The sequence below is a fragment of the Moschus berezovskii genome, chromosome X (assembly GCF_049115385.1).
Source record: "Moschus berezovskii isolate FMDL1 chromosome X, NW_MosBer_1.0, whole genome shotgun sequence".
In the NCBI taxonomy this organism is placed as follows: Eukaryota; Metazoa; Chordata; class Mammalia; order Artiodactyla; family Moschidae; genus Moschus; species Moschus berezovskii.
Window position 1 is genome coordinate 138347475 of NC_142488.1, and position 22030 is coordinate 138369504.

Here is a 22030-nt window from a genome sequence, read left to right on the forward strand (position 1 = left end):
ATATTTGTATAAAATTGAGTAACTTTGCTGTACATTAGAAATTAATACATTGTAAATCAACTATACTTCAATTAAAAAATAAATTTACAAAAAAACTGTCCTTGTCCTGGATACCACATTCAGATACATCAGCACACCTATAGGTTCTCTCTTACCTGGACTTTAGCACTGCCATGCTAATTCAATGTCCTGAATGTCATTTTTCTCTACCTCACAATCAGCCACCAAATAATTTTTTTTAATATAAACCTGATCATGTTACTTTGCTGCTTACAAACCTTGGGTTGGTCCTACTTGCTCATTGGCCTACAATTCAAGGGTCTTCACACTTTTAATTTTGTATTTGAATTATTTACAGGCGTCTATCCCTGGCTATCTGTGATTTCTATGAGGCAGCAAATGGATCTTACTCCTATTTTTACCTAAATTTTCCTTGGTCCCAAACCACCTGCTTGTAGCTACCCAGTATTATATCTTTTGTGTATGTGTGTGTGTGTGTGTGTGTGTGTATGTATAAACATATAAAATTATATATATATATATATATACATACATACATACATAAAATCCATTGTTATTGTCTGCAATGAAAATCTCCATGGAAAGGAACTGAACATCCTTATGTGTGATTATATCTGTTACATGTTGAGTTTTAAATAAGGCATGTATCCAACTCATATCTGAATATTTATTATTTCAGGATGCTTGCATTTCAAATTCAAATGGGAACAAGTCTTATGAAGCCAATACACTATTCTCCTGAGATCAAAGTACATTTGTTCTAAATGGGAAACAATTATCTTTAAATTAAGTTATTGGAAAATATCACAGAAAAGAAATTATCTGTAAATTAAATGATCTACAAAAAGGTATGAAAAATAATTAGGAATGAATTTGAAAAATTACTCAAATATGGATATGTAATACAATCTAGCCAATTGTCCCCAAATCAAATGATAAGTTCAAGGATGCAGAGATCATTCGCAAAAATAAAATATCACTATCCTCTGCAAGTAATAAATATCAGGCCTTCTTTGACTAAAATTTTATGTTCTTTTACCAGCTCTATTGGGAAAATTTTTCTCTTAGATTGGAATTTCCCTTCTACTTTCTGTGCTGTTAGAAATGTAAGTAGATGAAATTTGAAGACACAAAATACCACAAACCATATCTGAACTGTTGTAAATGTAAGTAACATGGTATAGTAAGTACATTGAACTAGGAGTCAGGACCCAGACACTAGTTTCGAGACTGTCATTTACTAGTAGTGCCATAAACTCTTTATCCTCAACATTCTTCAAATGACTTCCACAAATTAAGAAAAAATATTATATGGAAAAATCAGTACTCCAAAGTAGGCCTTCAGACTGCAATAATGTTATTTCCATTATACCATAATGCTTATAAAGCTTTCATTTTCTCTTCATAGGTTGATAAGAAGGGAGTGTTCAAATTAAGAGGATGTGGACCCAGAAAACCTGTGCTTGAATACAGCTTTTCTATTTACTAACATTTTCTGTCCTTGCTAACCACTCTGATTCTGGATTTTCTCATTTGCAAAATGGTGAGAATGCTACTTACACCACAGGGTAGTTTTGAGAATAAATAGTGCTCATCTTGGTTAATTATGTGGCTGACATTAACTCAAACTACAATAGTGATTCTAGAAGTACTTTCATAGATTTTAATTTGTACACTAGACATGCTCTAAATTTGTTTCATTCCAACCATCTGGTCCCAACAAAAGTTGGAAAATTTAGACTTCCATTAATTACAAATATGAAAGTTTAAATATGAGTAGGTTGGACTACTGATCTCTAAGGTCCATTTGTACAGAAAGTAATTTTGCCACTGGTAAAAATTAAATGACTCCATGCTTAAGTTAGAATGCCAGAGACATAAATTCAAAGAGCACCACTTTGTTTCGTTTGTCCCTAAGGAACACTTTGGTGTCTAAACCATGCAATTGAAAACAGACAACTACATACTGCAATTCAAAATATTTTTAGTGATTAATGGGGAAATATCTAACAGTTCTACAACCCAGAAACACTTGTGCTCTCATGGGTAATTATCGTGTATTTCATTACAACATGAACTAATTCGAGTACTCAGACAATTCACCATCCTCTGCCTGTCAAGTTAGAAACTTGGAAGACTGAAACTTTTATCTTACTTTCAAACTAACAAATTAGCCTATATACTTGAAACAAGACCTCTGGATCAGAGACAAAGACCATTTATTACTCACACCAGATGCAGTCAGAGTAGTGCCTTAGCAACAGTGTCCTGAGCCCACATCCTCCTGGGGTAACAAAGTGAGGGTCAGATGGCACTAGTATGTGCAGCAAGTTGAATCAAAGGAGAGGAAGCACCAACTAAGGAGACTGGTCTTATAGAGGGCTGCTGCTGAGCCTCTCTTTTTGGAGAGATTGCAACCTCATCTTAATGCTGGGCAAGCACATATCTGGGAAAAGAAAGACGTCTTTATCTTTATTACCCTCCACTGGCTCCTGGGACTGGTTGCTAAGCTTTCCTATCCTACAATTTCTCCTTATACAAACATTCTTAACTGGACTGCAAAGGATCAGAGGACAGCAACCATGCAGAGTCATGAAACAGTCACAGAGAACCGTTTCCCAACATGTCCTTCTACACATCCACTGTGTTCAGTTCAGTTCAGTTCAGTCACTCAGTCATGTCCGACTCTCTGCAACCCCATGAATCACAGCACGCCAGGCCTCCCTGTCCATCACCAACTCCCGGAGTTCACTCAAACTCATGTCCATCAGTCGACGTTCACTCTTGTCATCTCCTGTTTGACCACTTCGAATTTGCCTTGATTCATGGACCTAACATTCCAGGTTCCTATGCAATATTGCTCTTTACAGCATCAGACCTTGCTTCTATCGCCAGTCACATCCACAACTGGGTATTTGTTTCATTTTGGCTCCATCCCTTCTTTCTTTCTGGAGTTATTTCTCCACTGATCTCCAGTAGCATACTGGGCACCTACCGACCTGGGGAATTCCTCATTCTGTATCCTATCATTTTGTTAGCCAAAGAGAATTCAAATGTTCACGGTCAAAATCGTATCCCTTCATTTTAGCTTTTTCTTGGATTGTGTGGATACAATGTTAAAACAAAGAAAGGCTAATTAAGACGACTGAGAGGAAAAATATAACTATGCAAACAGCCCAGTATATGAAAAGGAAAAAAAATATCACAGTGGCCTGGAAGTCAGGAAATCAGAGACCTAGCTAAGATCCTATCTTACTACATGATCTTGGCTCAGTTACTTCTCTGTGGGCCTCAGGTTCCTCATCTGCAAAACTAGGATATGTAAGAGATTCAGATTCATCTCAGATTCGGAGATTCTAAGGTTCCATTCGGCCATAACAGTCTGTTCCATCAGTAAGTTCAATCAGTTGACTGGCACTGTGCATATACTGATGTCTGTAAATTCTCTGCATTAGACCAGGAGCAGATTTAACACACGTTTGCATGCATGTGAGCTAAGTTGCTTCAGTCGTGTCCAGCTCTTTGCAACCCCATGAACTGTGGCCCACCAGGCTCCTCTGGCCATGGGCAAGAATGCTGGAGTGGGTTGCCATGCCCTCCTGGAGGGGATCTCACAGTACCTGTTAAATAGCTGTTGCTTGCATCTAACATATTGCTAAATTTAATGACTTTTATGGGAAAACTATACATAAATACTGAATAAATGGATAAAAATAAATGAAATATACGTTACAGAATCTTATGACTCTGTCTACATGAAACTATTTGAATACTTAGAATATCTATTATTCTGCATAATTGAACCTTCTAACTAAAGAAGGTTCTATATAATACACAGATTAGTAATTTTTTTCCAAATATTGAAATGACATAAATACACTTGGCATTAACATTATGTTGAATATAACAGCTATTCAAATGATATTTAATGATCAAATTATAATGTCAATGATTAACATGCAATGATCAATTTACACAAATATTATGAAGTGGAATAATTTCATGTGACACAATTGTGTGCACTTGCTATGAATGCACCCTTCTGAGGTAAGCTCCAGTCTTTTCAATGCTCTACTGTCCACCTCATAGTTTCACATTTGCTTATCATCATAAGAGTTTCACTAACAGATATTAAGTGCTCAATAAAGCAATGCTTAAGAGCTCTTTTACCTCCAACTATATTGTGATGTACTTTTTAAAATAGGTACCTTTGAATTTACTGACTATGCAGTTTACAGGATGGGCAGCGTAATGCTGTGCTTTTGAAAAACACTCAGAACAACATGATCCTCTTTCACTGAACCTCCACCCTTTGCTAAGAGTGCAGATATGTCTGAGACATACTTTACATGACCTCACCATTTACATGTTCATAGATTTATTAGCAATTTTAGAAAGAAGCCCTACTAAATTGTATATATCATATGTATATACCCAGTAGTTACACTTTGTCTTAAGCAAATACACACCTTATTGATTTTTTCAGATATAATAGCATATATCCAAAATTAAAATATAGATTGCAGTAGATTCTGCTGGTCACAATATTTCAAGTCCTTTAAAAGCCAAGAATGAATGCCAAATAATTTAATACTTCAGGATGAAATCAAGATGATAAAAGATGATATGATTTCTTTTAATGTTACCCAACCTCCCTTATGTATGGATTGGATGGTCTAAAAAAGAGCACTGTACTTATGTGACTCAAAATATATTCATATAAATATTTTAATTTCATGACTAGCTCTGGGATTTAAGAATAAAGCTATGTCACTGAAATTATTGATTCTATAGTATTCCTTTGAGATCCCATCACCAATTTATTATCGTACATAAAGTTTGGGTAGCTCGGTTTGTGGAATATAGCACTGCTGGGATTAATTTCATAGTCTGTCAAAACTAAACAGAATTAGTGAGCTGGAAATTTTATTTTGCCTTTGCAAACTAGAGAAATGGAATATGAGAAGTCGCTTTCTTCCCTTATCCCAAATGCTTTTCCTCTATGCAGTTTCCAAATTTTTTCTTCAATTTCATTTATATGCTGTTAGAGAGAGAGAGAAACTAAAAATATGTAAAGGTCAGTGCTAGATAGTGATTAATATTCATATACAAGATTTTTTTAATGATTTAACTAAATCCCGTGCAGGTATAGGCTATGAATACATTAGATTCAGATGAGTCTGAAATAGTTTTACAAATAGAGAACCTTCAGCCAAGTGACAGGAAGTGATCTGTGTATGTTTACATCAGATTTCTGTGATAGAAGCAGGATAACACCCAATTTTGTTTCGTGTTTTCTATTTCTAATCAATTGTTTCTGCTATGGCATACTTTCATCAAACTTGTTTCTTTGTATGCATAGTCCAATACACACTTAAGAGTCTTATACTTTAGTTTCAATTTATTAATATTATTATCTTTTGTTGAAACTTAATGATACACATTAAGGAAAACAGTTATAGGAGGTGATCTACCTCACAAAGCTTATATCAGTTTCTTATTGCTATTGTTAACAAACTATAGGAAGAAATTGACCCTTTATACATAATGTTTATGTAGACTTTTCCATTCTTCGCTTACAGTTATATCAAAAATAAGTCAGATATAATAAGATGCTTTCCGGCTCTAAAGTTCTTCCTACATTCAGTGGTTCACTGATAGAACTGAGCCAGGTCTCAAACCCGTATCTTCTGATTCCTGGGCTTCTGTCAGCAATCAATGTGAATTACATTTCAGTGTAAGCAATATTTTAAAGTTAGACTTCTATAAAACACACATACTAAAACTTTTGCAGGGAAGAAAAAAAGGCAAACTAAACAAGAAATAAAATCACATAGTTAATGCTCAGCAGAATTCATTAAAAGCTCTGGGAAGTCCTATAGAAAAGAAGCCTGACCTATTTTGCCCAGCATTCCTCAAACTTATTTGACTCAAAATCCACTTGTATACAAGTAATGTTAACATGTGGGAAACTATTGTTGAACAATGGTAGAGAGTATTCATATGCTCACATTTTTTTTTTTTTGTCTAGGTCAGGATTTTTTAAAATACTGAAAAACAAAGCAAAGGAAATGTTTTAAAATTAAAGCTATAAGCTAAATAAGGTCTGAGGATTTAGTGAATAACATGGTGAATACAACTGATAACACCACACTATATAATTTAAATTCGTAAAATGAGTAGAACTTAAATGCTGTCATCCAAAAAAGAAATATGTGCAGTGATGGATATGTTGTTTAACTAAATGGAAAGAATCCTCTCATGTTTCAGTTCAGTTCAGTTAGTCGTGTCCGACTCTTTGCGACCCCATGAATCACAGCACGCCAGGCTTCCCTGTCCATCACCAACTCCCGGAGTTCACTCAAACCCATGTCCATCAAGTTGGTGATGCCATCCAGCCATCTCATCCTCTGTTGTCCCCTTCTCCTCCTGCCCCCAATTCCTCCCAGCATCAGGATCCTTTCCAGTGAGTCAACTCTTCGCATGAGGTGGCCAAAGTATTGGAGTTTCAGCTTTAGCACCAGTCCTTCCAATTAACATTCAGGACTGATCTCCTCTAGGATGGACTGGTTAAGAGTCTTCTCCAACACCAGAGTTCAAAAGCATCAATTCTTCGGTGCTCAGCTTTCTTCAAAGTCCAACTCTCACATCCATACATGACCACTGGAAAAACCATACCCTTGATCTTTGATGGAAAAGTAATATCTCTGCTTTTTAACATACTATCTAGGTTGGTCATAACTTTCCTTCCAAGGAGCAACTGTCTTTTAATTTCATGGCTTCAATCAGCATCCGCAGTGATTTTGGAGCCCAAAAAAATAAAGTCTAACACTGTTTCCACTGTTTCCCCATCTATTTCCCATGAATTGAAGGGACCAGATGTCATGATCTTTGTTTTCTGAATGTTGATCTTTAAGCCAACTCTTTCACTCTCCTCTTTCACTTTCATCAAGAGGCTTTTTAGTTCCTCTTCACTTTCTGCCATAAGGGTGGTGTCATCTGCATATCTGAGGTTATTGGTATTTATGTAGATCAAATTAATGTACAATTTAAATTATCTTACAATTTTATTTGTCAACTATACCTTAACAAGTGAAAGTGAAAGTCGCTCAGTAGTGTCCGACTCTTGGCAACTCCATGGGTTATACAGTCCATGGAATTCTCCAGGCCAGAATACTAGAGTGGGTAGCCTTTCCCTTCTCCAGGAGATCTTCCCAACCCAGGGATCGAACCCAGGTCTCCCAAATTGCAGGCACATTCTTTACCAGCTGAGCCACAGGGAAGCCCATACCTTAACAAAGCTGAAATAAATAAAAATGCAGAACAAATCTATGTTCCTATCACTCCAAATGAACAGTCATAACAGAGAGACTATTCAATTCAGTTCAGTTCAGTTGCTCAGTCGTGTTCGACTCTTTGCGACTATTCAGTTCAGTTCAGTCACTCAGTCATGTCCGACTCTCCGTGACCCCATGAATCACAGCACGCCAGGCCTCCCTGTCCATCACCAACTCCCGGAGTTCACTCAAACTCATGTCCACAGAGTCAGTGATGCCATCCAGCCATCTCATTCTCTGTTGTCCCCTTCTCCTCCCGCCCCCAACCTTTCCCAGCATCAGAGTTTTTTCCAGTGAGTCAACTCGTCGCATGAGGTGGCCAAAGTATTGCAGTTTCAGCTTTAGCATCAGTCCTTCCAATGAACATCCAGGATTGATCTCCTTTAGAATGGACTGGTTGGATCTCCTTGTGACTATTAATGTTCCTCAAATATCCTTGTGTTTGTAAAAAAATATTTTTCAATAACTAAAAGCTTTCTTATACTTCTGCTAAGGCCATTTGACCTGTCCTAGAAAATAAAATGCAGGTCAGGAAGCAACAGTTAGAACTGCACATGGAACAACAGAATGGTTCCAAATAGGAAAAGTAGTACATCAAGGTTGTATTTTGTCACCCTGTTTATTTAACGTATATGGAGAGTACATCATGAAGAATGCTGGGCTCGAAGAAGCACAAGCTGGAATCAAGATTGCCGGGAGAAATATCAATAACCTCAGATATGCAGATGATATCACCCTTATGGCAGAAAGTGAAGAAGAACTAAAAGGCCTCTTGATGAAAGTGAAAGAGAAGAGTGAAAAAGTTGACTTGAAGCTCAACATTCAGAAAACAAAGATCATGGCATCTGGTCCCATCACTTCATGGGAAATACATGGGGAAACAGTGTCAGATTTTATTTTTTGGGGCTCCAAAATCACTGCGGATGCTGATTGTAGCCATGAAATTAAAAGACGCTTACTCCTTGGAAAGAAAGCTATGACCAACCTAGATAGCATATTAAAAAGCAGAGACATTACTTTGCCAACCAAGGTCCATCTAGTCAAGGCTATGGTTTTTCCAGTGGTCATGTATGGATATGTGAGTTGGACTGTGAAGAAAGCTGAGCACCGAAGAATTGATGCTTTTTTTTATGTAATTAATTTATTTTTTATTGGAGACAAATTATTTTACAATCCATCTGCAGACGAATGGATAAGAAAGCTTGGTACATATACACAATGGAGTATTATTCAGCCATTAAAAAGAATACATTTGAATCAGTTCTAATGAGGTGGATGAAACTGGAGCCTATTATACAGAGTGAAGTAAGCCAGAAAGAAAAACACCAATACAGTATACTAACACATATATATGGAATTTAGAAAGATGCAAATGATAACCCTGTATACGAGACAGCAAAAGAGACACAGATGTATAGAACAGTCTTTGGGACTCTATGGGAGAGGGTGAGGGTGGGATGATTTGGGAGAATGGCATTGAAACACGTATGTTGTCATATGTGAAATGAATCACTAGTTCAGGGTCAATGCATGTTATAGGATGCTCGGGGCTGGCATGCGGGGATGACCCAGAGGGAGGATAAAGGGAGGAGGGAGGTGGGAGGGGGGTTCAGGAGGGGGAACTTATGTAAACCCGGGTCAAATTCATATCAATGTATGAATTGATGCTTTTGAACTGTGGTGTTGGAAAAGACTCTTGAGAGTCCCTTGTACTGCAAGGAGATCCAACCAGTCCATCCTAAAGGAGATCAGTCCTGGGTGTTCATTGGAAGGACTGATGCTGAGGCTGAAACTCCAATACTTTGGCCACCTCATGCGAAGAGTTGACTCATTGGAAAAGACTCTGATGCTGGGAGGGATTGGGGGCAGGAGGAGACGGGGACGACAGAGAATGAGATGGCTGGATGGCATCACCGACTCGATGGACATGAGTTTGAGTGAACTCTGGGAGTTGGTGATGGACAGGAAGGCCTGGCATGTTGTGATTCATAGGGTCTCAAAGAGTCGGACACGACTGAGTGACTGAACTGAATTGATCAAATAAAATGTTAATGGAAGTGCCAGGTACCCATTTTAAGGAAGGTCATTAAGAGCTGGTACACTGCTTGTGCCTACTCCTCTCCCTCGGTAGTGATGTTTCATATCCCAAGTTTGATACGGAGTACTTTCAATGTGGAAGCAGCTGGAGTCTCCAAGCCTCTGAAGAGCACCAGCCTCAGAGAGCTGCCAACCTGAAGAAGACTGGTGTCAGGTTTGGGGCAGTGGCGGGGTGGGGGTGATGGGGATTTAATCCATGGATTAAACCAGTGAAATTTCTTCAATATATTTTAATGCAACATAAAGTAACCTATTTGACCAATGCTGTTGCTGTTTTTCAAATGCTCAGTCGTGTCTGACTCTTTGTGATTTTGACCAATATGTTGGCATATTAGCCATAGATCTTTTAAGGAATTAACATTTGCAATAAACACTGAAATATTTTGTATCATACTACTACTGATTAAACACTTACTTCCTCCCCAGATGCAATCACTATCTTGATTTGTTGTGTACTCCAGTTTGTTTTTCACACTTTTGTAATATGTTTGCATCAACAACCAGTATATGTATATGTTCATGTTTATTTTTAATCTTTGTGAATGGTGTTCTGATTTCATTCAAAATCCAGATTTATCACATATAATATCTAGTTCATTCTTTTAATTTCTGTGCACTATGAATCTATCAGAACTTACTTGTTTCCTTATTAATGATGCTATTGATACTTTTGATTACTTAAAAATTTACTTCAGTTTAGAGTCTTTCAATAACAAATATATAAAACTGAAATTTGTGGGCTATAGACTATCACCTTCAATTCTATTAGATATTACAAACTGTTCAACAAACTGGTTTTAACAGTTTAATTATACACCAGCAGTGTATCAAGGTTCCTGGTTCCCTACACCATCATGTAGTATCATATGTCCATTAATTTTTTTTTTTTTTTTGCTGATATCATGGTGTAACTGGCATCTCATTGCTGTTTTAATTTGTATTTTTCCAATTACTGGTGAAGTTGATCACAATGCCATACTATGTTTGTTGGCTAGTCTATGTTCTGTAAATTTTCATTCATGTATATTGCCCATTTGTTTCTATTTTGATTATTTTCCTTTTTCTTATAATTTGTGGAAAATATCTTCTCCATTTTATGGCATGTATTCATGTCATTTATAATTCTGATGTAGTCAAATATATCACTCTTTTCCTTTGTTATTTCAAGCTTTGGATATCACTTCCATAGTGAAAGTGAAAGTATTAGTCACTCAGTCATGTCCAACTCTCTGCGACCCCATGGACTGTAGCCTGTCAGGTTCCTCTGTCCCCTGGAGTGTGTTGACATATCCTCCTCCAGGGTATTTTTGTGACCCATTGATCGAACCCAGATCTCTTGCATTGCAGGCAGATTGTTTACTGTCTGAGCCATCAGGGAGGCCCATCACTTCCATAAATATTTGTAAAAAAAAAAAAAAACTGGCTTCTATTTGATAGCGTTCTCCCACTTGCTCATTTGCTCAAGAGTATGCATTCTCCCTCTCTCCCTCTCTCTCTGGCATTCTATCTCCTGCTTTATTGATTTGCTTGCTTTGATGAAACAAGATGTTGTACTTGCGAGGCCCATGCGGCAAAGGACTGAAAGCAGCCTCCAAGTAACAGCTGAAAAATCACAGAAGACTCAGTCCAACAACATGTGAGGAACTCAGTCCTGCCAAAAATCCTGTAAATGGCTAGGAAGTGGAACTTTCTAGAGGTAACTTCAGATTATTGTAGTCCCAGCCAACAGCCTATGAAAGATCCTGAAGCAGAGAACTCAGGTAAGGCATGCCCATAATTCTTGACCTAACAACAGATGGAGATAATAAATATTACTGCTCTAAGTATCTGAATCTGGGGCAACGTGTTATAAGAAATTGATATACAAATTGACATTATCGATATACAAATTTATATACAAATTGACATTAAGATATTTCTTACATATTTTCCTTCTTTCACATCAATTCTTTAATCTGTCTGAAATTTTGGTGTAATGAAGGAACCTAATTCTTTTTCACATGAAAGACCAAATGTTTTTTCTCTGTGTATTAAGTAAAATATAGTTTACCATGAGCTATTTGTAATGTCACCTCTGATATAAACCAAGGTCACACATACCCTATGTTTAGATAACATATCAAGTCCATCAAATAAGAACTTGTCTTTTCCCCTTACTACTCTCCTCAATGTACCCCCAACCTCAAGGAAGGAGGTGAAAAAGAAAGAAATTAAGCTTACTACACCCTCTTTCCATGACTGTAGACTTTCCACTATAAAACCCTAGCAAAGGGAGTTGAAAAAGCCCTAGATTTAAACACTGAAATGTTGATTTATTCTAATTTCTGAATTGATATAGTGTTTGTTATATAAACAAGTGAGCAACACAGCATTTGACTATGGATCACAACAAACTGTGGAAAATTCTTGGAGATTGGAATACCAGACCACCTTACCTGCCTCCTGAGAAATCTGTATGCAGGTCAAGAAGCAGCAGTTAGAACTGGACATGGAACAACAGATTGGTTCCAAATTGGGAAAGGAGTATATCAAGGCTTATTTAACTTACATGCAGTGTACATCATGTGAAATGCTCGACTGGATGAAGCACAAGCTGGAATCATGATTGCTGGGAGAAATATCAATAACATCAGATACACAGATGACATCACCCTTATGGCAGAAAGCAAATAATAACTAAAGAGCCTCTCGATGAAAGTGAAAGAGGAGAGTGGAAAAGTTGGCTTAAAACTCAACGTTCAGAAAACTAAGATCATGGCATTTGGTCCCATCACTTCATGGCAAATGGGGAAACAATAGAAACAGTGAGAAACTTTATTTTGTGGGGGCTCCAAAACCACTGAAAATGGTGACTGCATCTATGAAATTAAAAGATTCTTACTCCTTGGAAGAAAAGCTGTGACCAACCTAGACAAAGTTCGTTTAGCCAATGCTACGGTTTTTCCAGTAGTCATGAATGGCTGTGAGAGTTGGGCTATAAAGAAAACTGAGCACCGAAGAATTGATGCTTTTGAACTGTGGTGTTGGAGAAGACTTTTTAGAGTCTCTTGGACTGCAAGGAGATCAAACCTGTCAATCCTAAAGGAAATCAGTCCTGACTATTCATTGGAAGGACTGATGATGAAGCTGAAGCTCCAAAACTTTGGCTACCTGATGCAAAGAGCTGACTCATTTGAAAAGACCCTGATGCTGGGAAAGATTGAAGGCGGGAGCAGAAGGGGATGACAGAGGATGAGATGGTTGAATGACATCACCGACTCAATGCACATGAGTTTGAGCATGCTCCGGGAGTTGGTGATAGACAGGGAAGCCTGGAGTGCTGCAGTCCACAGGGCCACAAAGGGTTGGACACGACTGAGTGACTGAAGTAAACTTGATATATAAAAGTAATAGTTTTTTTTTAATTTATCTAAGAATGATCAGAATAATAGTGGCATTGACTTTTCCTCCAGATGGAAAAATAATTCACCTATTAAAGATTCAGTAGAAGGTAAAAATGAAAAATCAAGTTGCTTTGTGATTATTGTGATTATTATCTTATTGCATAAGATAAGCCTATGCAATGCACACCTCCCCTCCACTCTTACTTCTTTCCTTGCTCTGGAATTGGAATTAAATCATTTAGACCCAGACTCTATGACTCAGGCACAACTACAAAGACAGTGATATTTCTAATGCATGGCAGCTAAAAAGCCATATGCCATCTTCAGAGTCAGTTACAGTATCTGGATTTCTCTCCACAAGCCTTGGTTCTGCCAGAGTGATTGGATCTCTATTTATTCTAAGCTTGGGCTTCCCTGGTGGCTCAGAGTGTAAGGAATCCACCTGTAATGTGGGAGACCTGGGTTCAATCCCTGGGTTGGGAAAATCCCCTGGAGGAGGGAATGACAACCCACCCCAGTATCCTTGCCTGGAGGAGCCCCATAGATAGAGAAGCCTGGTGGGCTACAGTCCATAGGGTCGCAAAGAGTCGGACACAACTGAGTGACTAAGCACAGCAGAACTTCTTCATTTTCGTCATTCTGAAGCTAATGTCTGTATATCATTTACCTTTATTGTCTTGATGCCTGTCATTGCTGATACTGCTGCTGCTGCTGCTGCTAAGTCGCTTCAGTCGTGTCTGACTCTGTGTGACCTCATAGACGGCAGCCCACCAGGCTCCCCCATCCCTGGGATTCTCCATGCAAGAATAATGGAGTGGGTTGCCATTTCCTTCTCCAATGCATGAAAGTGAAAAGTGAAAGTGAACCCGCTCAGTCGTGTCTGACTCTTTGCGATCCCATGGACTGCAGCCTACCAGGCTCCTCCATCCATGGGATTTTCCAGGCAAGAGTACTGGAGTCGGGTGCCATTGCCTTCTCTGCCTGTCACTGAGTTGAGCCTAAAATAAATGCACTCTGTCTTCTCCAAAATAATTCAATTACATGAATGAGTCTTTCTATTAAATCTTTAAGACTCACCTCAAGTATTAATTCCTCCAGAAATCCTTTCCTAATCAGACTCGTCCCGGTATCAGATAATTGTCCCCTGTTAACTCCTAGCACTCCTTTGCATCTCTTAGCACTGTGTATCACACCTGACCCTTCACACATTAAGCAGCTTATGAAGCTAGAGTTACCTTTTGTTCAGCATTTACTGTATGTTCCAGGTATGGTAACATGGGCTTCCCTGGTGGCTCACATACTAAAGAATCTGCCTGTAATACAGGAGAACTGACTTCGATCCCTGGAACAGGAAGATTTCCCAAGAGGAGGAAATGGCAACCCACTCCAGGATTCTTGCCTGAAGAATTCCATGGACAGAGGAGCCTGGCAGGCTATAGTCCATTGGGGTCGCAAAGAGTCAGAGACAACTGAGCGACTAACACTACTTTCACTATGGTAATATATGCTTTCACATATACTGACTCATTTAATCCTCATTAAAACCCACTTAACAAAAAAGAAACTGAGGCTCAGATAGGCAAAGTCACCAGTCTAATCAGTAAATAGAAGAGCTGTTATAATAGAGTTCTCCAGAGAAAGAGAACCAACAAAATATGAATACAGCTGTAAAATATTTATATAGATACTGTTATAACATATGTATGTATATCTATGTATCGAGAGAAAGAGAGAGATTTAAGGAATTGGCTGACATGATTGCGGGAGTTAGCAAGTCCAAAACATATAGAGCGAGCCAGCAGACTGGAAATTCAGGTCAGAGTTGATGACACAGTCTTGAATCTGAATTCCACAGAGCAGCAGTCTGAAAATTCAGGCAGAACTTCTTTATTCCTGGGGCAGAACAACTTGTTCTTTGGGGAACCCTACACTTTACTCTTGAGTCTTTCAACAACTGGATGGGGCTCACCTACTTTATGCAAGATAATTTGTTTTACTCAAAGTCAACTGATTTATACGCTGACTACATCTTAAAAAAAAAAAACCTTCACAGTAACATATAGACTGGTGTTTGACCAAAGAACTGGGCACCATGGAAACGGAGCCATGTTGACATATAACATTAACCATCATAGTTGGAACTGAAACCCAAGCTTGACTCAGAAATCTCTGTCCTTAACCACTATATTTTGCTGCTCCCAGGGGATAGAATGTGTGCCTTGGTCATCTATTTCTAGTGACTATTAATACTACTGAATCTAGTAAACAGTAGGTCCTTACTGAATATTTGCTGGTTAACTAAATGAACCTATATTGAAACAGTCTTCTGGAACTTCAAAAGGAGTCTGAAGAGAGGTATTGAACATGTCTTGTACTAGGTATTGAAAACACTGAAAATTTAAAAAGAAAAAAAAAAGGTATATTATTCTCCAAATACTGAAGACAAAGTGAAGTTTATAAATAAAGAACTGGTAAGAACAAAACACGGGAGTTGGTGATAGACAGGGAGGCCTGGCGTGCTGTGATTCATGGGGTCACAGAGAGTCGGACGCGACTGAGCAACTGAACTGAACTGAAGAACAAAACAAAGAAATGAAATATATTGTAGATGTTCTGATTCCAGAAGTACTTAGGGAAAAAAAATCCAGACAGAAAAATAAGCAAAAAATGACAGCAAAGGGAAATCACTAGGTGACTCTTAGAAATAGCCTACTAGCTGAAGCTCTGTAAATCCTTCTGTGAAAATTAAGTTTTCATTCTATTTATACTGCCACCAAAATATTACTGTTGATAAGATTCAAAACATCAGGTGGTCACTTATTAACTCCTATGAAAAATACAACTTCCAGCCAAATACAAATACAATGGCCAACAAAGCTTGGGAACTAATGTTAGATAATATCAAAGATCCTTAAAAAAAGAGATAAGATAAATGGAATATTAGCCCCCAAGGAAACACACTAAGTGATGAAAGTTATTGTCAACTCAAATCAATGGAGACAGTAGATCATAGAAGCCCCAATGCCTGAGCCAAATATTCTTTCTGATCTGTTTGAGTATAGGAACTCAGGGGAGCATGTGAAAAGAATTTCAAGTAAATGTATCATTAAAAGTATTATGCTGGCAGATGGCTTATGTTTAAAAACTTGGCCGTGACTCACAGAACTGCAAACATGCACAAGTCAAACTTTCTCCCTTTATTGGTTCCAAATTTAAATTAGAAATTTATTACACTTTTCTTATCCCTTGCCCATATTAATGGCACAAATAAAAGAAATGTTGCTTTCTTGTTAAATGAGGTCAATAAAACACTGCGGCCTACTTATGTCAATGTCTAGAGCATCTTAAGTCAAACTGTGGAAGTAGTGACAAAGTGGTTCCTTGCATAATTATCTCTGCTTTCATCCTTTTATCAGAGGCAATCAAGGAGCAGATATTCTGGCTCTGTTAAAACTAAGCCATGGCAAAAGTCCAGAGATACAAGATGAGATTAATGCCAGCCAAGGAGCCAGGCAAAAAATGTTCATGTTCCAATAAGTATAAAATTTATAAGCTAACAGTATTCACTAATTATATTGCCTCCTCGAGTGTTTTATCTCCTTTCATTAAAACTTGTATTGTTAAAATTAATTAGCAAAGATTGTCTTCCTAATCTCCATTGGACAGAAGAAAGTTAAGAAACAAACTTTAGAATGATTAAGGAGAAAACCACTCCCTTTGAAAGGGACCATTTTCCCTCTTCGTGTACCTTTTCAGGGCTTTTGGGGGGTTGTGCATTTTATTTGGAATTTTTTTCCAATTTTCTCTACATTTCAAAAATGGTATCCTCAGTGAATATCTCAAGCCTCCCCAACCTTAAAGCAATATTTAGAAATACTCCAAAGAACATCACAGACTTTCACCTTCTCCAGTCTTCTACCTTAATACAAGATCTTCCTCCTGACTTTTCCAGCACTAATCAAGATGCCACCACCCCTCCATTTGATTAGTCACAAATATTCAGATCATCTCTGAAGACTTTTTCTCCTTCCCTTACCAAATCCAAGGTGTCACAAAATTCCACTGATTCTTTGTGTTAGAACTGTTGTATCTGTTCCTTGCCATCCCTACAGCTAGCATTTAAAGGACACCAATTTATTGATTCTAATTGAAGAGTCATTTTGTTAACATTAGATCATTTTTGTTCACTAGCTATCTTTCAGTTCAGTTGAATCACTCAGTCATGTCCGACTTTGCAACCCCATGAACTGCAGCGTGCCAGACCTCCCTGTCCATCACCAACTCCCAGAGTTTACTAAAACTCATGTCTGTTGAGTCCGTGATGCCATCCAACCACCTCATCCACTGTCGTCCCCTTCTCTTCTGTCTTCAATCTTTCCCAGCATCAGGGTCGTTTCAAATGAGTCAGTTCTTCGCATCAGGTGGCCAAAGTATTGGAGTTTCAGCTTCAGCATCAGTCCTTCCAATGAATAGTCAGGACTGATTTCCTTTAGGATGGGCTGTTTGGATCTCCTTGCAGTCCAAGGGACTCTCAAGAGTCTTCTCCAACACCACAGTTCAAAATGATCAATTCTTCAGCACTCAGTCTTCTTTATATTTCAACTCTCACATTCATACATGACTACTGGAAAAACCATAGCTTTGACTAGATGGACCTTTGTTGGCAAAATAATGTCTCTACTTTTTTTTTTCAGTTTTATTTTACTTTAAAATATTGTATTGGTTTTGCCACACATTGACATGAATCCGCCCTGGGTGTACATGTGTTCCCCATCCTGAACTCCCTTCCCACATCCCATCCCTCTGGGTCATCCCAGTACACCAGCCCCGAGCATCCTGTATCATGCATTGAACATGGACTGGTGATTCGTTTCACATATGATAATATACATGTTCCAATGCCATTCTCCCAAATCATCCCACCCTCGCCCTCTCCCACAGAGTCCAAAAGACTGTTCTATATATCTGTGTCTCTTTTGCTGTCTCGCATACAGAGGTATCATTATCATCTTTCTAAATTCCATATATATGCGTTAGTATACGGTATTGGTGTTTTTCTTTCTGGCTTACTTCACTCTGTATAATAGGCTCCAGTTTCATCCACCTCATTAGAACTGATTCAAATGTATTCTTTTTAATTGCTGAGTAATATTCCATTGTGTATATGTACCACTGCTTTCTTATCCATTCATCTGATGATGGACATCTAGGTTGCTTCCATGTCCTGGCTATTATAAAGAGTGCTGCAGTGAACATTGGGTTCAGTTTAGTTCAGTCGCTCAGTCGTGATCGACTCTTTGTGACCCCATGAATCACAGCACGCCAGGCCTCCCTGTCCATCACCAACTCCCGGAGTTCACTCAAACTCATGTCCATAGAGTCGGTGATGCCATCCAGCCATCTCATTCTCTGTTGTCCACTTCTCCTCCCGCCCCGAATCCTTCCCAGCATCAGAGTCTTTTCCAGTGAGTCAACTCGTTGCATGAGGTGGCCAAAGTATTGCAGTTTCAGCTTCAGCATCAGTCCTTCCAATGAACATCCAGGATCGACCTCCTTCAGAATGGAGTGGTTGGATCTCCTTGCAGTCCAAGGGACTCTCAAGAGTCTTCTCCAGGACCACAGTTCAAAATCAATTCTTCGGAATCAGCTTTCTTCACAGTCAAACTCTCACATCCATGCATGACCACTGGAAAAACCATAGCCTTGACTAGACGGACCTTGGTTGGCAAAGTAATGTCTCTGCTCTTCAATATATTATCTAGGTTGGTCATAACTTTCCTTCCAAGGAGCAACCGTCTTTTAATTTCATCGCTGCAATCAGTATCCACAGTGATTTTGGAGCCCAAAAAAATAAAGTCTGACATTGTTTCCACTGTTTCCCCATTTTTTGCCATGAAGTGATGGGACCAGATGCCAAGATCTTTGTTTTCTGAATGTTGAGCTTCAAGCCAACCTTTTCACTCTCCTCTTTCACTTTCATCAAGAGGCTTTTTAGTTCCTCTTCACTTTCTGCTATAAGGGTGGTGTCATCTGCATATCTGAGGTTACTGATATTTCTCCCGACAATCTTGATTCCAGCTTGTGCTTCTTCCAGCCCAGCGTTCCTCATGATGTACGCTGCATATAAGTTAAATAAGCAGGGTGACAATATACAACCTTGACGTACTCCTTTTCCTATTTGGAACCATGGAACCAGTCTGTTGTTCCATGTCCAGTTCTAACTGTTGCTTCCTGACCTGCATACAGGTTCCTCAAGAGGCAGGTCAGGTGGTCTGGGATTCCCATCTCTTTCAGAATGTTCCACAGTTTATTGTGATCCACACAGTCAAAGGTTTTGGCATAGTCAATGAAGCAGAAATAGATGTTTTTCTGGAATTCTCTTGCTTTCTTCATGATCCAGCGGATGCTGGTAATTTGACCTTTGGTGCCTCTGCTTTTTCTAAAATCTGCTTGAACATCTGGAAGTTCACGGTTCACATATTGCTGAAGCCTGGCTTGGAGAATTTTGAACATTGGATTACATGTGTCTTTTTCAATTCTGGTTTCCTTGGTGTGTATACCCAGCAGTGGGATTGCTGGGTCATATGGCAGTTCTATTTCCAGTTTTTTAAGGAATCTCCATACCCTCTCCATCATTTATTGCTTGTAGACTTTTAGATAGCAGCCATTCTGACTGGCATGAAATGGTACCTCATTGTGGTTTCGATTTTCATTTCTATGATAATGAGTGATGTTGAACATCTTTTCATATGTTTGTTAGCCATCTTTATGTCTTCTTTGGAGAAATGTCTCTACTTTTTAATATGCTGTCTAGGTTAGACATAACTTTTCTTCCAAGGAGGAAGCATCTTTTCATTTCATGGTTGCGGTCACCATCTGCAGTGATTTTGGTGCCCTCCAAAATAATCTATAGATATTTTTGCAACACGCACACCGAAAAAAAAAAAAAGCCTCAGTTTAACAGTACTGTTTTATAAGATCCAATGTTCTAATGACATAACTAGTTCTTGCATGGTTGTAGACACTGCATGATAGTATTGTGCTGTTTGACAACTCTTTCTGTTTATAAATATGCACATGGCTTACTCATTTTTCTCATTTAATGGCAATATATTATGTAACTGCACTGTTATACTTGCCAATCTTTCAGTGTGCTCCAGACTATGGATAAGTGCCTGTATCTGCATCTGTGACTGAGGGATTTCCTCCACCCCATCCCCAACCACTAAAAGCCAGTCTGGCCATGCTCAGAGCCAGTGGGATGTGAAGAAGTGTTACCACCACCTTGGAACAGGCCCCAACCTATGATTCTCGGGAATCAGCATGCCACAAGCAGTATGATTCTAAAGTATATGATCTCATTTTCATATTTTTCCCATGGAATTGTCTCACTCTCAGTTGTGGATGCCTTGATAATGAACCCTTTACTGACCTTCTTTCCTTCCCTGTCTCACTTCCCTAGTCTCCTTCTGGTAACACTTTCATCTCCCAAATGAACTAATTTTGCTTTGATCCTAGTCTCCAGATATGTTTACTATGAAAATTAAAGCTAAGACATTATTACTCTTTTAACAATTCCCCCAACATAGCAATCTTTTTTTATTTACAATTTGTTGTACATTGAGCAGCTATAAATACCTTTATACATAAGAATCTTTTTTTTTCCCCCTTTTGAGTCACTTTCTGGAGCTACATTTTCAAAAATGGGATTACTGGGTGTGTGAATATCTATCTATTTATGTCCTTTGAACTGTATATTACCAAACACTGTACCTTGACAAGATTGTGACTACTTATAAACTACCAGAAAAATTTACATATTTGATTTATTAGGCCTCACTGTAGAATTGCCTGAGTTTTACCTTTTGTTAATTTAGTAGGCATGTGGTAATACCTACCTATCTCTCCCAGTAGAATCTAAATTCCTAGTGGATAGGAATAGGGTCTTACTCACTGTTATACCCCTATGATCTGATGTGTAATTGGTATCTAATAAATATTTGTGAAATGAATTAATTATTTATTGAATCTTAGCTATTTCCATTGGCATTTCTTCGATTATTATTAATGAAAGAGTAAATATTTCTGAAGTAGCAAATAGGAAAAGGGGTGGAGTAATTATTCTTTTTGCCCCTTCAACCCCTTTGCCAATATCAAAGTAGATCATGTAACAAAATTGCAAACTAATTAGATACTGTAGTTGTCCTTCACAGGAAGATAAAAACTGAATCAAGAATTTTTGAACCCTGTTTCATTTACTTGTTAATATTCATTATTTCTCACATTCTTTGTATGAGAGAATGTTAAAATGTCCCGAATGTTCCTCTTCAGTCTTATGAAAATTTGGAGGACATTACTGGGTCACTAGTACAAACTCCCCTTTCTCAATGTGGTCCTTTGGTTGACTACTAGCATTCTCAGAATCAAGATGTTTCAAAATGAGAGTATCCCAGATCAGCATGACTCTTTTCTCTCAAAGTTCAAGAAAAATAGAATTCTAGTCTTGGGTTAATCACTATTTTCACCTCCTTTTATGGGGGTAAGGCTCATTTTACCAGTTGAAGATCAAACATAACAGAGAGCAATCATTTAACAAGTAGGCTGCCTATGGCCCAGATTGAAATTAACAGGCTGAACTCAAATAGCTGCAAACTGGACTCTGACAAGTATATATGGAGCAGAAAAGAAAGTACAGTAAAGGGAGTAGACAGAGTTAAGTGCAGTTGAGGAGACATCAAGAATCAAGGCTCACAATTTAGAAAATAGTTAAGCCAAAGAGGCAAAAAAGAAAGGCATTCATTCCTTCATCAAATAGTTCTTTATTCTGGAGACAAAGAAGAATATAATAGAGTCATGAATCCTGACCTCATAATTACATTCTAGTTGAGATACCAGACAAAACGCAAGTATGTTGACAATTAAAATAATTGTAAGACTGAACACATGCTACAAAAGAAGTAAATAAGGGTATTTATAAGACTAATAACAGAGCACAGTCTATTTAGATATTACAATCATAAATAGTCTCTCTGAAGAGATTATCATTAATAAAAGAAACAAGCCATGCAAGAAATGACAGAAAGAGCATTTCAAGGAGATGAAACATGATAAGTCTTGAAGCAGAAAAGAGTTTAGCATATCCAAGAAACTGAAGATAGACCAGGTTAGCTAGAGCTAAGAGGGAGACTGGTT